The sequence below is a fragment of the Hemiscyllium ocellatum genome, chromosome 49 (genome assembly GCF_020745735.1).
Source record: "Hemiscyllium ocellatum isolate sHemOce1 chromosome 49, sHemOce1.pat.X.cur, whole genome shotgun sequence".
NCBI lineage: Eukaryota > Metazoa > Chordata > Chondrichthyes > Orectolobiformes > Hemiscylliidae > Hemiscyllium > Hemiscyllium ocellatum.
This window is the reverse complement of record NC_083449.1, coordinates 2772978-2788326: the sequence shown is the minus strand read 5'-3', so window position 1 is coordinate 2788326 and position 15349 is coordinate 2772978.

The following is a 15349-nucleotide window of genomic DNA, read 5'->3' as shown; positions in this document are numbered from 1 at the left end:
TTTGTATGCTTCCAAAGCCATCCCTTGTTGGTGTTATGCATATTTGAACAGAGGAGAAGAAACATTTTCTTGACTTTTCAACTTAGTCAGAATGTGCTAGCCATTCCCAAAGGTCTTGCGTGGAATTTTGTGATAAGCTGTGAATGCAGTTCTTGATTGGCCCACTGTGCTGTCAGATAGTGAGAGAAAGTGAGATAAAAAGAGGTAGAGAGACAGAGAAAATGATAAAAGAGAGATAGAGAGAGACAGAAAGACAGAGAGAAAGAGAGAGAGAGAACGAAAAAAGAAACAGACAAGAGAGAGAGAAAGAAATAAAGAAAGAGAAGAGCGAGAGAGAAAGAGAGAGAAAAAGCGAGGTAGAGAGAAAAAACGAGCGAGAGAAAAACAGAGAGAGAACGAGAGCTACATTGCTTGACTGAGAATTTATCACTCAAATGTAAATGAGCAACGTAGTAGGATTTCAATGTCCTGATGTTGTTTTCGTTGAAAGTTGACAAGTAGGTTTATGATACTGGAAGATATTGTATTTGCAGAACGGAGTGCAAGGGAGAACACCTACAGAATGCAGGCACTCAACTATTCACAAAGATCCATATTAATTAAACGTTAAGATGGTTAAGAAGGAGCAGCTCAGATCTAACGCTGTAGTTTATCAGACAGGAAACGTTTCTAAAACATGATAGTCAAGGATGTTCGTAGAATCCCTACAGTATGGAAAGATGCCATTCAGCTCAACAAGTACACACCGAACCTCCAAAGAGTAACCCTTTCAGACCCATTCCTCTCAGCATATTATCCAATATTTACCACTGACTAATGCACCTAACCTGCACATCCCTGAGCACTATGGGCAATTTAGCATAGCGAATTCACCTAACCTGCACATGTTCGATGTGTGGGAGGAAACCAAAGCAGACCCATGAATAACGTGCGAGTTCCAAACAGATCGTCCACGGAGTTTGAAATAGAATGCGGGCCTCTGGAGTTGTGAGGCTTTACTATTTACCTCTGACCCACTCTGTCACCCATGTGCTTGCATGAGAGGGGAATCTAGAATCCGAGATTGTGGAAGCATAGCCTGCTTCTTACTCCATTTTAAATAACCATTCAAGAAAGTAAACAATCCTCAGTGATAAAAAAAACCTAATGATCATAAATGGGAAGGTCGTAGCGTTATTATCACTGTACTATCAATCCAATAATCAAATCATGCTCCGGAGACCTGGGTTCCATGCAGAGTCTATTTGGGGGAGGAGGCTATCACAATCTGAAGGTGTTTAGGGCTGAATACATTCTCGGGGGTTGGGGAAGGGGAGGTGACGTGCTTTCTGAGGTGCTGAGGGTGTGAACAATATGAAGAGGATTGAGTGGCACTGTCTGGGATGTACAGTGTGGGGAAGGTAGAACGGTGTACTTCCATGAACATTTCTTCAGAGCCTCAAAGGCATATCGTCTCAATTATTTGAGTTAGATGTCAATCCCTATTTGAGAAGATCTATACATTTGAAAGTAAGTAATAAAAATAAACGCGTTGATGAAATATTTAGATGAGCATTTTGCGTTGCCAAGGCTTATAAAGTTAAAAGGCACAAAGCCAGATTATAGTCCAACGGTTTTATTTGAATGCACTTGCTTTCAGAAGTTTGGACATGCCACAACCCAAAGGACTAGCCACACTACCATATATCAGAAGCATTTCCGAACTGACAGCCAGACTACTGCAATCACGAAGACTCATAACTGGACACAACCCAACAGCCACTCTCAGACAACAACTCAGCAGGACGAAGGACCCGATACCCAACATGAGCAAAACCAATGTAGTGTACAAAATCCCATGCAAGGACTGCACAAACACGTCATAGGACAAACAGGAAGACAGCTAACGATCCGCATCCATGAACACCAACTAGCCACGAAACAACACGACCAGCTATCCTTAGTAGCCACACACGCAGACGACAAGCAACGTGAATTCGACTGAGATAATGCTACTATTATAGGACAAGCCAAACAGAGAACAGCCAGGGAATTCCCAGAGGCATGGCTCTCATCCACAGATTCAATCAATAAACACATCGATCTGGACCCAATATACCGACCACTGCAACGGACAGATGGAACTGACAACCTGAAGCGGCAGATTCAAACCACTCCAAATGCTGGAGGGAAGATCACAGACCCAAAACTACGCTGCCAAATACCAGACAAGTGTCATTTACACGTTTGCTGATGACACCATCATAGTCGTTGAATCTCAGAAAGCAATGAAACAGAATATAGACGGGAGGTGGAAGATCTTGAAAAATAGTGCACTGTGAACAACCTAGTTCTTAATACCAGCAAAACCAAGGGACTCATTATTGACTTTCTGCGGGATATTACTCAGGCTAGCACACAGGGCAGCAGGTAATCAGGAAGGGCTAATGGAATGCTGGTCCTCATTTGAACGAGCTTGGAGTATAAGAGTAGGGAAGACTTATTGTTACTGTGCCAGGTGATGGTGTGACCATATCTGGAAAATTGGGAGCAGTTTTGATCCCCTGATTTCAGGAAAGATAGCAATTCACTGAAAGCAGACCAGACAAGTTTCTTTAGCATAATCCCTGTCATGTAGGGATCGTTTTATGAGCAAATACTGCAAAATTAGGTACTCTCCGCACTGGTACATACGAGAATGAGAGATGATTTCATTGATATCAATACGAGTTTGACAGAGTCAATGCTGAGAGGATGTTTCCCCCCTCATGGGAGACTCCACGACCAGATGGCACAATCTCAGAATAAAGGGGCACCAACTGAAGATTTATATGAGATGGGATTTCTTCACGCAGAGAGTTATGGATCTTTGGAACTCCTTTTCACAGAGAGCTGTGCAAAATCAAAATCCTTACATATATTGAAAACAGAGGCAGATACATTTTTGACCAGTTGAAGATTCAAGGGAAGAGGCAGAATGTTAAATGAGCCATGCTCTTATTGAATGGTGGAACAGACTGAAGGGATCGAATGGTCTATTTCTGTTCCTGGTTCTTATGGTCTTATTATGTGGTTTAAGTGTTGCAAATGAAAAAGTTAGAAGACCACAAACATACAGCCAGTGGGACGAGGCCACAGCTGGAGTATTGTGTGTGCAGTTTAGGTCGCCTTATCTGATAAAGGATTTTGTGCCTATGGAGGGAATGCAGTGAAGATTTCGCAGACAGACTCCTGAGACGGCACGTGAAGAGAGAATGGATCAAGGAGGATTATATTAACTGGAGATTAGAAGAATGACAAAGGGATTTCATAGAAACTTATAAAATTCTAATAGGACTAGACAGGGTAGATGCAGGAAGGATATTCCTGATAGTGGAGGGGTCCAGAACAAGGGCGTCTGGCTAAGGATACAGTGTCGGCAATTTAGGAATGGCCAGGGAGAAATGTCTCTCCCCCATAGAGTGTTGAACATTGCTGCTTCATCCCAAGCCATTGTGCTTTCAGGAAGAATAGAGCTTCTGTGTCTTAAGGGAAGTAGAGCGGAGGGCAAGATGAGGAGATCGAGTCAATGATCAGCAACAACACATCGAACGGGCAGAGAAATCTTGATGGGCAGAATAGCCTCCTCCTGCTCCTAGATTCTACGTTTCTATGTTGAAGATAATTTGTCAGTGACAGTCAAAGAGAGTAAGCTGAACTATCGATGAAAGATAACTCAGTGGTTCCTTCAAGGGATCAGTGAAATTCACCATTGACATGATGGTCTCCTTGGAAGCAGCTCACAATTACTCTCCAGAGAAGATAGATTTTTAAATCTTGTATCCAGACCATGCAAGAGGGATGTCAGGAAGCACTTCTGCACACAAGGGTTGGTGGTGGATTGGAACTCTCTTTCACAAGCAGCAGGGGATGCCGGATCAGTTGTTAGTTTTAAATCTGAAACAGAGAATTTTTCATGAGGTAAAGGTATAAAAGGAATAGGGATAATAGAATTAGCCCACAGATTCGATACTCAATTGTGGATCAAGCATGTGGATGAGGGTAGAGCGGTGGATGCAATATACATGGATTTTAGTAAGGCATTTGATAAGTTTCTTGATAAGGATCTTGGGGTCCATGTTCATAGATCTCTGAAAGTTGCCACTCAGGTGGATAGAGCTTGTAAGAAGACCTATCTATGGTGTATTAGCGTTCATTAGCAGAGGGATTGAATTCAAGAGTCGTGAGGTGATGTTGCAGCTGTATAGGACCTTGGTAAGGCCACATTTGGAGTACTGTGTGCAGTTCTGTTCGCCTCATTTTAGGAAAGATGTGGAAGCTTTGGAGAGGGTGCAGAGGAGATTTACCAGGATGTTGCCTGGAATGGAGAATAGGTCGTACGAGGATAGGTTGAGAGTGCTAGGCCTTTTCTCAGTGGAACGGCGAAGAATGAGGGGTGACTTGATAGAGGTTTGTAAGAGGATAAGGAGAATAGATAGAGTAGACTGTCAGAGATTTTCCTTTTGATAAAATACAAAACAAGTAAGCCCAGTTAAATCAGCCTCACTATCACTGGATTCACAATGTAGTAGAATTAAGAAAACAACTTCCTTACCAATGGTGCTCAGATGGACGTGATCAAGAGCTTCAATGAACTCAGAGTAAATACTGTCAATAATTTGTTCTCGTCTATCCACATTGTCATGATAATCAAGAAAGCACACCAATGGCTTTACTGCCTTGTCTGCAAAGACTTTTCCAAATTTTGATAGATACACCGTATAGAACATCCTATCTGGTGGCACCACAGTGTGTGGTATGGCTACTGCTTTGCTCAAGACCACAGAAAAAAATTACAGAGAGTTGTGAACCCAGCCGAGTCCAACATGAAGACTAACTTTTCACCCATTGACTCTGTCCATCCTTCCCACTGACTTGCGACAGCAACCAACACAATCAAAAGCTCTATACACTATAGTTATTATCCTTCCATCCTCTTCCATCAGGCAGAAGACACAAACGTTTGAATTAAATATACCAATAGAATTAAGAACAACTTCTTCTCTGCTGTTATCATGTTATCGAATGATCCTCTCTTTGTCTGCACCTACTCTGTAGCGGTAACATTATATTCTGCATTCTATTCGAGTACCCTGATGTACTTATGTAAGATATGATTTGTCTGGTTAGCATGCAAACCAATACATTTCACAATATCTCTGATTCAACACGATGGCAGAGAAGTAGTGAGTGCATGGACTCCTGTGCCTTGGTTTCTCCTCTCCATCCACACATTTTTTTTCTTTGCCTTTTTTCATTCTTCCACTTTCTTCTCAAAACTACCTATTGAAGAGAGCACTTACACAGGTGGCGACGTCTTTGGGCTCCAGAGCACCGGAGGCATTTTCAGAGACAGTGTGGCTACAGAACCGCTCAGTCTGTGAAATCTGGAGCAGCACTCCCACTTGAGCATGATCTAGGCATCACGGGGCTGCATAGTATATGCTGGAAGCCTGGAGCAGGATCCTCTCCACGACTTGGTATAGGTTGGAAAGTTTGAAGTTCTGAAAGCCCAGAGAGAGACAATCTCGGCTGCATGTTGTGGGCTGGAAAGCCCAGAGCTCGGCACTCTCGGCAGCATGGTGTGAACTGGGAATCGTGAATGGGGACACTGTCGGCTGCATGGTGTGGGCGAGGAAGCCTGGAATGGGATACCCACAGTAGCAAGTATGTGCTGGGCAACTCGGAGTGGAACACACTCGGCTGCATGGTGTGGGCTGGGAAGCTCAAAGCGTGACACTCTCAGCTATATGCTTTCTGCTGGGAAGCCAGAAGGGGGACACTCTCGGCTGCATGGTTTACGCTGGGAAGCCAAGAGGGGTACAACCTCGGCTGCACGGTGTGCGTTGGGAAGCCCGGAGCGGGACACTCTCAGCTGTATTGTGTGTGCTGGGAAGCTCTCAGCAGCATGGTGAGACCTAGGAAGCCCGCAGCGGGATTCTGCTCGTGCTGTGGTGTAGTTACTGGAAAGAAGTATTTGGACCGTATTTTTTAAAGTTTGATATAAAGTTAATATGAATGGGGCCTATTCATAGGTGACGGTGCTGATTGTCTCTATATTTTTATATTGAACACATTTAACATCAGTGAAATTCTAATAATAAATCAAATAGAATAAAATCAATGATCCCCCAAATTGTCTGATTATTCCTAACTTTGTGTTAAATCAAGGGGATGTCTATGGGATCCTGCCAAAAATGGAACAGTTGAAGTTTAGTGTTTAAGTAATGCTTGGACATGTTAAGTATTTCCCCAGTGCAGAGCTATGCCAATTCATCTGTTGCTGAATTTTGAATGTGTCTTGACAATAAAATGTGTTTTGACTAAAGCTTAGCAGGGGACAAATTGAATCATGTCTGGTATAGACCATGTTACACTTGCCTTTATAAAACTATGAACTTTGGGTCCAGGCTATCCCAGTAATATGATTGTGGGGGGTCAGGTGTTGTCCATAACATGCCGGAAAACCATGCTTTCTTGATGGCAGCGTCAACGTGAAAAGCCCAGTAGACATTGTTGGTGGTGTCTCTTTCCTGATTACATGTTAGCCCTTTTGTGCCAGCTTTCTGTGTTTTACACACAATCGCTGCCCAAATCCCTTTGTGTTGCAGCTATCTGCAGTTTCTCCCCATATGAATAATATTCAGTCATTTTGCTCGCCTTTCTAAAATGTACTACGCAATTTCACACAATATACCCCATTTGGCCATTCTTTGCCCACTTAGTTATTTATGCTAATTAGGATGCAGTCCAATTCACTTCCGTTCCTGAAGTCACATTGATCTAACCTTTAGAGTATCCAGAATATGGTTTAATATTTCATGGACATTGATAGTCACTGACTGGTAAGTCAAACCATTGAAAAACCAACAGTTCCCAATAATTGCCTTCTCATGCCTGGAATAGACAGTTACATTCAGAAAACAAAAGACTGGGGCAAGTCACATGGCAATCATTTAAAAACGCCATGATGAATGAAAGACTGATCTTAGATAGGTCGTGTTAAATGATATCAAGGGACATATGGATGACTCTCCTATGACTCCTATCACTCTGCCTATAACTCAAATGAAAGGAGTGAATGTGGAAACTGTATGCTTGTTTCTAGGGTATCAGGATTAAAAATTATATTTCCAAAATAGTTGTTAATGATAAATTGGAAATTGTAGTGAGCAGTTGAAGGAAAATACATGAAAAAGAAACAGGCTTAGCGTATAAGCACAATAAAAACTGACCCGACACACCAAGCACAAACCTCCTCTGCTTGGCCATCAACAACTTCTCTTTTAACTCCTATCATTTTCTTCACGTCAGACGGGTGGCCATGGTTACCCCCATGGGCACCAATTATGCCTGTGCCTTCGCAGGATACAGGGAACAGCATTTGTTCCACCCTTATTCTGAATATTATCCACAAATGTATCTGATATATCGATGATATAATTAATGCTGCTTCACTCTCTCATCTGGAATTGGAAAAGATAATCGTTTTCACTTCCCATTTCAACCACACCTGGTCTAGCCTCTCTTTCACTTCTCCTAATATTTCCTTGAAATCTCTGTTTCCATTTATATGTGTAGACTGGCCGCTAATATTCAGTATAAACACACTGATTCCACAGCTACCGGGATTGTACATCCTCATATCCCGTTTCCTGTATAGATTCTATTCCATTCGCCTGGTTGCTCCAATTCCATCACTTACGTTTAGATGAGGCAAACTTTGAAAGAGAGCCCCTGAAATATCCACCTGCTTTCTCAATTGACGATTTCTCAGTACCGTTCTAGATAAGGCTCTGAATAATGTATGACCCTCTCCTGCACTTCCACTTTCACACCCTCTCTTCCCTACTGAAACATCAATAGAGATCCCTTGCCCTTATGTTACACCCCACCAACATCCACATCCATAAAATCACCAGCTACCCTTTCTCCACGTCCAGCTAGATGCCGCCATCTAGCACATATTCTTCTCCCCTCCCTTGTCCACCTTTTACCAGATTGTTCCCTCTTGGACATCCTAGTCTACAGTTACTTCACTATTAACAACGCCCTCGCCTCCCACAACTCTACACTACCTTGCCCTGCAACCTTCAAAGTTGTTACACCAGCCCATTAACCTCTTCCCCCTCTGTTTCTAAGAGGCCAAACATACCTTCCCGATGAAGCAACACTTTGCCTGAACTTCTCACAATCTAGTCGACTGCTCTCGAATCACTACTGTATTGAGGTCAAGAATTTTAGGGTCTAAGCTCACCCATATCTTCGCCCCTACTACAATCACCAGGTTTGTTATCACGTGATCTGCAATTACACACTATCTAGGGTAAGCTACTAACAGTCTCTATTAACAGGTATTAACCCTTCCAACCAGATTGTTATGACTTCTTGTCAGTCCAACAGTCTTCTTTCTCTTTGGACTCTATCCCTACATAACGTTTACTCTTATCCACCGCCACCACCCGATCTTCCATAATTTCCGAGTTACTATGAGTTCTGAGGAAGGGTCACTGGACCTGAAACATAAATTCTGATTTCTCTTCTCAGACGCTGCTGAACATTTCCAGCACTTTCTGTTTTTGTTAGTGTGCAAGCAGGCTGTTTTGACGAGCATTAAACTTGCCTTGCCTTGAGAACAGCTTGTTTGTAGCAACATAGGTTTGCCATCACCAAACAAAGAGGAAGGCTTGGGAACTTGTTCAGAATGACAATGCAGCATGCAATGTCATATTCAGGACAGTGCATCAAAGACATCTCCCAGATTTTTGGGATGCTTCACTTTTGGAATCTTTCACCATTGTCCAGGGTTATGTGACTTGCAAGTTGGGCTCGAGCTCCAAGTGTGAGGAGTTACCCAAGCATAAGACAAGGAGACGCACTTATTGAATATATGTATAACAGTTTGATTTCATAGATTTGTTCATTATTTTGCACATTTCTAAATTAGGCTGCATTAATAAATCACGTTGCCATGAAGGCCAATATACAGGTTGCGTTCTAAACTAACTGTTGTGTCTGCATGATTTGGAGATGCCGGTGTTGGACTGGGGTGTACAATGTTAAAAATCACACAACCTGTTGGACTATAACCTGGTGTTGTGTGATTTTTTAACGTTGTGTCTGCAATACGCATTTCCAGCAATTGGTGTATAAGGAAGACCCTAGGTCTGGTTTGACATTCTCCTATCTTAGTTCACAGACAATCAGATGATGATCCACCTCCCTAATTTTGATGACAAAATGGTTTTCTGCTTTTTGCTGTCAAAAGCTACCCAGAATTTAAATAGCTATCTGCCAGCAGGTACTTGACACAAATTATTTAAACAATGGACGACTAGGTGTTGATAAATTCGAGAGAGAAAACAAACATGATCCAAAGCACAGGATTAAGGGAATCACTCCACCTTTGACTGTATCGATCCTCACAAATTGCCTTGGGACACAAAGAATCTTCACATGCCACATGATGCAATAGTGCCATTCTAGATTAGAGTGGTGCTGGAAAAGGACAACAGTTCAGGCAGCATCCAAGGAGCAGGAAAATCGAAGTTTCGGGCAAAAACCCTTCATCGGGGATAGAGGCAGAGTGCCTGCAAGATGGAGAGATAAGTAAAGACGCTGAGCATCCTGCAGGCACTCTGCCTCTATTCCTGATGAAGGGCTTTTACCCGAAACGTCGATTTTCCTGCTCTCCTCCTTGGGTGCTGCTGGAACAGCTGTACTTCTCCAGCACCACTCTAATCTAGAATCTAGTTTCCAGCATCTGCAGTCCTTGTTTATACCCTGTAATAGTCCCATCCACGCTGTGAACGCTAGGGGCAGTGACAGTAACCATTTTGTGTGTGTGTGTGCGTGTGTGTGTGTGTGTGTGTGTGTGTGTGTGTGTGTGTGTGTGTGTGTGTGTGTTTATGTGCGTATGTGTGTGAATGTGCATATGTGTGTATGTGTGTGTACTGATTCTCACTTTCAGACAAAGCTAAGTTATGTATCTTTCAGCAATACGCATGAGCTCAAAACTTGGAGCTTGTGTTGGTGGATTTTAATCTTTTCTTTTTTCACTCTCAGATGAAGGCAAGAGGCAATGCCAACACGGCCATTACTTAATCGTGGATATGCCATACATTTTGAGATGTTGAGTCTAGTGAGACATTCCGTCTGTCAGGGCTGACATGTATGAAATGTTGCACTTTTATTTTATAAAGGAAAGTTTCCAGTCACAGCTCTGGCTATTGCTTACTGCGGAATGAATGCAAATCCAACAATCAGTGATACGCACCCGTCAGAAATAGCAAGATATTTTATTTCAGTGCATGTTTTAGTTTATAGTTTGTTGCAATTGCAACACTGCTTATACAGATCTTCCAAACTAAAATCACTCCACTGGCTGTCCTGTGAGTGTAAAAGGATGCTTTTTGAAAGCAAAGAAGTAGCATGCAGATTCTTGCAGAGCTGTTCAGTATGGTTCACACGGTCTGCGAGGAGAGAAGTGCTTGGAGAGACTGCGAGTTTCTGGGAAGAAGCCACACTTATCCCTTCTTGACACGAGGTGTTATGTGCAAACATTAGCTGGAATTTCCTGTTCCATCGCAACAACGGTGCAAGTAACTGAGAAAATCAATTATATGTGTCTGTATTCAGACAGGGGTTAAGTGGAAAGCATTGTCCAACGTAACATTTCAGTGTGTTACTTGATCGTTATTTCAATGGAGTTGTTATCGAACTAGTGCATTCGTTTTCCAAAAGCATTAAGACTTAACGTTTGAGATTTGATATAGTTTTTAGCTTTTAAATTCACTGGAAATAACTCCATTCCTAGCACTATGTTCAAAAACAAATCCCTTCATTAATAAATAATTTATGTTTTCAACAATTGGTAAGTATATGAATGTAAGACAGTTCGTCGCGCATTTATAAGAGGGCTCAAGAGTTATAGTGTTAATGATATGGCACCATTTTGATGGATGTGTATACCATTACGTAAAACGATGTTAGAAGTTTAAGCAGTAAATGTCATATCTATTTATGTCTTTTCACATGCACCACTTCTAGTATTTGACTCCACCTTTCTTGGAGTACAGGAGAAATTAAACGAAGTTTATAATGCTGCTGTCCTAGGCCAGGAGTTACAGTGAAATGTGCTGGCGCCGCCATTTACAAAAACGATAAGTTGTTAGATATCTTCACTGGGCATATTTGTTTTGATGAGGCTTGACTCAGTCATTGCTAATCTTCAATTCCTTCCTGACTCAAAGGATAGCTTGGGTGTAATCTCACATCCTTGGAATATTGAGTGCAATCCTTATCGCCCTCCTAAAGAAAGGATGTTTTGAAACTTGAAAGGGATCAAAAAAGGATTTACAAGATTGTTGTCAGGTTTGAATAATCTGGGACTGTTTTCCTTGGAGAGTCTGAAGCTGAGGCACCTTATGTAGGTCATAAAGTCATCAGATGCTTGGATAGCGTAAATAGACAAGTCATTTCCCTGGGGTGGAGAAGGCCGGGTGTCAGACCTAAAGGCCACAAGTTCAGGGTGAGAGAGGAAAGATCTAAAAGGTTCCTAATGTGTTGTGTGTATGGAATGAGCGGGGCGAAAGAACTGGTGGAGGTTGGTGCAATTACAATATTTAAAAGGCATAGGTATATGAATAGAAAGGGTTTAGCGGGATTTAGGTCTCGTGCTGGCAAATGGGATTGGTTTATGTTAGGATATCTGGTGGGCACGGACAAGTTGGACTGAAGGGTCTACTTCTGTGCCATATATCCCTATGTCTATATGGCTACATTTTAATGGCTCCTGCATTAATTCAGAGAACAAGTCTTGGAGCAGACAAGTTTATAAACTGGAGATTTCAAGTGTGTTCATTTTTAGGGAAGGAAAGTACTTGAGCGTATTTCTCAGACGAAAGAAACTGAAAGTGTTGTTTTCATAACAGACGAATGCTGGAAGAGGACTCGGCCATTCAATCGCTAGAAACCTCCGTCCCATTGAATATGATCATGGCCGATCCAGCACTTCAATACATTTTGTATACTCCATTACCATAATACAGTTAATAAGTGTCAAACAAAAATCTATCACCCTCTACCTTAACAACCTCTAACTTAACAATAAACAGAAATCGAGTGACGCTCACCTCCTGCAGGGACAAAGTTCAAAAGGATTATAATTCACTGAGCAAAAAGAAAATAAACCCTTATCTTGGACCTCAGACCCAGTTATTTTAAAACTTTGCCTGGTTCAAGATATCCCCAACCAGCAAATGTTAAACCCAAATCTACCATGTCCCTCACTTTCAGGATTGTGTTTCTGTATTTTCCAAGATATCATTGGTCATCTGTCCATTCCGTCAATAGCACATGACCTGTTTGCCCACTCTTCCTTCATAGAATTTTGTCCCCATTCCAGCGACAAATCTGTTGAATGTTCTTGGCACTCTATCTACATGGAAACGCCATATTTCCTGAGCTAAGAGACTCAAACTGCACACTGTCCTGCAGGTGCGGTCTAACCAAAGCGTGGTGTGTTTGAAATAAGACACCACTTGTCCTGTACTCAAATTCTCTTGTAAAAAAGGCTAACATTCCATCATCCTTCCTCGATACATATTCAGGCAATAAGCAAGCATCAGTGATTTTGGCAATAGCAGTACAACTGTAATCATAGCTGTCTTTAATTGAGCTAGATATTTGATAAAACAAAATGGTGCAAATTTTCCATGAGGGTTTGCTTGTATTTGCTTTTATTCATTTGAAGAGTGTGGGTTTCACTGGCAGGCCAGTATTTATTGTCCATTCCTAGTTGTTCTTCTGAAGGTGGCGAGCCCTCATTCTTGAAGAATGTCTGTGTGTGTGTGTGTCTGCGCATTCAGGTGTGAGTGTGTGTGTGTGTGTGTGTGTGTGTGTGTGTGTGTGTGTGTGTGTGTGTGTGTGTGTGTGTGTGTGTGTGTGTGTGAGAGAGAGAGAGAGAGAGTATGTGCAAGTGTGTGTGTTAGTGTGCTTGAGAGAGTGAATGCATGTGAGAATCTGTGTGTACACGTGCTCGAGTGACTGCGTGTGTGTGAGTGTCCATGTATGTGAGATGTGAATATGAGTGTGTGTGAGAGTATGTGTGAGTATCTGAGGATGCATGAGTGGGTGTGTGTGTGTCTGTGCGTGAGTCCTTACATGAGTGTGTGTGTTTATTCACACATGTGAGTTCATGTGCGTGAGTGAGTGTGAGAGTCTGAGAATGTGTCTGTCTGTCTGTATGTGTGCAATCGAATGTGTGTGTGTGTATCGCTGTGTGTGCAGTTTGTGTGTGAGGGTTCGTGTGTGATTGTGTGATTGAGTGTGTGTGTGAGCGAGAGAGTGTTTGTGAGTGTGTGTGAATGTGTGAGACAGGTGTGTTTTTGTGTGTGTGTATATCTGTGCGTGAATCATTATGTGTATGTGTTTTTGTGTGTGAGAGAGACTGAGAGAGAGAGAGAGAGAGAGAGAGAGAGAGAGAGAGAGACGATTGGTCCTTTAAACTTGAACAACCAGCTGGACAACAGGCTATTCTCAATTGCATACTTTGCAAGGAGAAATGATGCATTAACAGTCTTGCTATGCAAAACTGCTTCGTTGAAATGTGACCGTAACGTGACAGCGTTCTTTATGAAGATGAAGAGTCAAGTAGCAGAACTGGAAGTTAGGATCCTGAATCTAAATAAAGTGACATATGTTGAAAGAGGCACTGGATTACAAGAATGGATTGTGGACCCATACTAAAGTGGTTGATGGTGGATATTGAATGGTTCATGTTTAAAGATTGTACTCATATGGACCAACAGGCCATTGTTGTTTCTACTGCTATGTGAACGCAAGACAGCACATGATGCCCAGTCGGCCTGAATGCAATAAGTGAACTCATCGCTGGTATCAGGAGATTGCACACTCTATAAAATCCACCTACGGATGATTTGGAACAGGTACATTACCTTTAATCCCTACAGGTTAATTGTACATCTTCAGTTCTGGTCTCTTATGAGAAGCAGCTGGTTCAGTTACCACTGATTGTACTAACAGCCTCAGACACAATCTTGATGGTGCAATTGGTTGAGAAAGATTCAATTTGATTGGCTCATCGATTTACAATTAGGGAATGGCTGTCTGAGTAATATTCTAATTAAATACTGGCAAGGTTTTCAGTGCGCTTGTGGAATAGAATCCTTCCCATATGGAAACGCATTTGGCCCATTGAGTCACACTGCACATTCAAAGAGTTCCCCAATCAGAACTATCTTTTAAACCTGCACTTACCATTGCTAACCCACCTACAGGGCATATAGCTTTGCCAATCAACCTAACCGGCATATTTTTGGAGTGTGGGAGGAAGCCAGTGCACCAGGAGGAAACCAATAGGGTCTTCATCGGGTCTCCATGGGGAGAATATGCAAACATCAGGTAGACAGTATCTCAAGGTGGAAAAAAAACTGATCCTTGGTGCTGTGAGTCACCATGCTGCGCAGACTTTATAGACTATCAAAGCGGCCAAGACATAAGTCAATAATTCTGAAAAACCATTCAAATTCCATTCGTCTTATATGTAAAAGTAGAGGTAGATACCAGGCGAGTGGAAAACGAAGGAATCATCAAATTCCAGTTTGTGGAATGGCAGGATTGCTCATACCAATTATGAGGCACAAAAGGTCGATTTGCCTTTGTGGGGATTTCAAACAATAAACGGGTTTTCAGAGCTGGATGAATACTCAATCCCACAAATATGCACATTTATACGCAAAACTGGTAGGGCGCTGGACTTCACAAAGCTGAACAGGAGACATGAATGCCTGTGATTGCAATTGGATAAGGATGTCCACAAGTATACTAAAACGACTATCCACAGGGTTTTGAATTCATATATGAGACAGCTTTTTGAGGTATCATCTGAGACTCCTACTTATGTCTTTAGCCAGAGCTCCCTGATTGGCCCACATTAATGGCCCAGATCAGGGATCTTTTGCTCAATGACATCCACCTGACACTTATTCCAATCACTAAAAATTCCTAAAATCGAATTACTTTGGCATTTAAGTATAGCTCCATACCATCCATCGCCCAATAGTCTGGCAGAAAGACCAGTCCAAGCATTGAAGGCAAACTTTAAGAAACTTACAGTTCTATTACTGTAAGCAGCTACAGGGAAAGCTCTAGCAGAGTTGATAATGGGGAGAAATCGCCATATCAGGTAAAACCTGCTCTTGCTGAGGGAGAAGTTGAAACGTCTTATGGAACTCCACTGCTGGACATATGACGCCTCTAAGCGAGAGAGACCGTTTACTTTAGGGGACGATGCTTGGTGTAGAAACGA